We start from the raw sequence: 2,849 nt of genomic DNA, 5'->3' as shown, positions 1-2,849 counted from the left end.
CGTAGTAACCAAACAGTTTTTTATCAATGCATACAAAAAACTTGAGATTCTGAATGTTCGCCAGTAAGATTTCTCATACATAGCAAGGGAAGTGGTGATTTTTAAAAAAGGTCTCTCTCCTAATTCTCCTTCTTGACGAGGTACGTCCTTGAATTGTAAACTCAACAATCATTTATACATCTTCCTTCTAAAATTCGAAACAATTAAAGCTTGACACGATAATCAAGAAAGTATCCAAATTGTTTTGCTCTTGAAAAAAATGTTGTTCTTTAACCATTATTTCAAGCATACATTTCCATCATGGAACTCCTTTCCTCTGCTATTCTTTTCCATGCATCGAAACAAAAACATAGAAAAAGACTGAATGTTATCAATCTGATTAATCCAACGATGAAGGGTTCCTTCTCTATCGAAACAATACTGTACACCATCTGCATTTTGAATTATCAATCTAGAAACTTTCAAATACATCTCTGAAAAATCTGCAACTCTTCAAAACAAAACTTCTCGATCGTAAAATGATCGAAAATGCTCCTCTGTTTGTTTTTGTGTGAATATTGTCGGCGGGAACATATCGAATGTTTAATCTAACGTTCGAATTAGATTTTCGAATAAAAACATTCGAAACTACACAGAAGAAAGAATCAAGGCGGAAGTAAGTTTTAAAACAAAAACAAAAAGAAATTTATATCAGGACAATTTTTTTGAGTCGACAATAAATTAGTTATCACATGACTTCTCGTGCAATACTCGATATTTTACTCGTTCCGAGATTTTACCGATATTTTTCCTCGCCTGAAGGCTCGGAAAAATATTACGGAAAAATCTCGGAACTCGTAAAATATTTCTCGTATTGCACTCGAAGTCATGCGATAACTAGTACATATTATGACTCAGTGTAGTATAATAAATAGATTTTTGTGCGTGAATAAGATCCTCATTTTTTTGGTCCCAAAAAACCCTCATTTTACAATTCTTTGTACGAACTAAAATTTTCATTGGGACCAGTAAAGGAAAAGAACATAAGCTATTTTTTTGGGACCAGCAGCGGGTAAGCAGAACGAACTTTTGCTTTGTTATTGCCGACCCAAAAAAATATCAGCGTTTTGATTGGTCGAGAGCATCGAGATATTTGCGATATTTCATATTTCTCTAGTATGGAAATATGACCGCGTTGACTTTTGGGGGACTGGGTAAGCGACCGGAGAAAAATCAAAACAAACCAGCTGAAAAGAACTGACTTTCGGAGAAACAAACAAAGGGAAAAATGCAACAAAAATATTTTCAGATTAACTTTTACTTTGGAGTTCTTCCATAAAAGACACTAAAATCAAATCTGATGAACTAAGAAATTATAAAACTACTTGAGACACCCAAATATTTTCAGCTTTTGGTATAAAATCCGTCCGTGTGATAACCAAACAGTTTTTTATCAATGTATACAAAAAAAGATTCTTGAATGTTTGCCAATAAGATTTCTCATAACATAGTAAGGGAAGTGAAATGTCTTGTATTAAACCAAATGACGAGTGATTTTTATAAAAGTTCTCTCTTAATTCTCGTTCTCGACGAGGTACATCCTTGAATTTTCAACTTAACAATCAGCACATCTTCCTTCTAAAATTCGAAACATTTAAAGCTTGACGATAATCAAGAAAGTTTCCGAATTGTTTTGCTCTTGAAAAAATGTTGTTCTTTAACCACTATTACAAGCATACATTTCCATCATGGAACTCCTTTCCTCTGATATTCTTTTCCATGCATCGAAGCAAAAACATAGAAAAAGACTGAATGTTATCAATCTGATTAATCCAATGATGAAGGGTTTCTTCTCTATCGAAACAATACTGTACACCATCTGCATTTTGAATTATCAATCTAGAAACTTTCAAATGCATCTCTGAAAAATCTGCAACTCTTCAAAACAAAACTTCTGGATCGAAAATGATCAAAAATACTTCTCTGTTTTGTTTTTGTGTGAATATTTTCGAATGTTTTATCGTTCGAATCAAACATTCGAATTAGATTTTCAAATAAAAACATTCGAAACTACACAGAAGAAAAAGAAGCAAGGCGGAAGTAAGTTTTAAAACAAAAACAAAATAAATTTATATCAGGACAATTTTTTTGAGTCGACAATAAATTAGTTATCACATGACTTCTCGGCATACTCGATATTTTACTCGTTCCGAGATTTTACCGATATTTTTCCTCGCCTAAAGGCTCGGAAAAATATTACGGAAAAATCTCGGAACTCCTAAAATATTTCTCGTATTGCACTCAAAGTCATGCGATAACTAGTACTTATTGGGACCACCCCCACCCATTGTACAATTCTTTGTACGAACTAAAATTTTCAATGGGACCAGAACGAACTTTTGCTTTGTTATTGGGTACAACCATCAGAAAAGGATTGTTAGCGATTTTTAAATCGATATTTTCGTGGTAATCTCCTATTCATTGGTTTTCCTTTGTTGGCAGGGTGCTGACACGCGGGCTAAACACTTTAAAATCAGAAACTGGTTTGCACGAGTCAACAGCCGAGGTGGCTTCAGTCTAGACAAAAACAAATCGATAGGTCCGGGCGATAAAGGGGCGGCCAGTCGACTTAATTTTTCCTTCTAGTCAATTTTAATCACTTATTCTTTATACGCTACAGGCTTAAGGTGGTTTTTTCAAAATTTTCTAATGAAGCTTTTTAGATCACATTAGCAATGGCTATGAGATTAATTTCAGTTTATCCAGTACCTACCTGAGAAAATCTTAATAATCGAAGATCTTAACATCGTTAAAGTTCTTTTGAGTTTCTTGAATATTAAAGAACCTGTAAAGTGATCTTTATCTTTATC

This window comes from Clytia hemisphaerica, unplaced genomic scaffold, assembly GCF_902728285.1.
Source record: "Clytia hemisphaerica strain Z4C2 unplaced genomic scaffold, Clytia hemisphaerica genome assembly, whole genome shotgun sequence".
NCBI lineage: Eukaryota > Metazoa > Cnidaria > Hydrozoa > Leptothecata > Clytiidae > Clytia > Clytia hemisphaerica.
The sequence above is the reverse complement of the archived record's forward strand: the minus strand, read 5'-3'. Positions refer to the sequence as shown.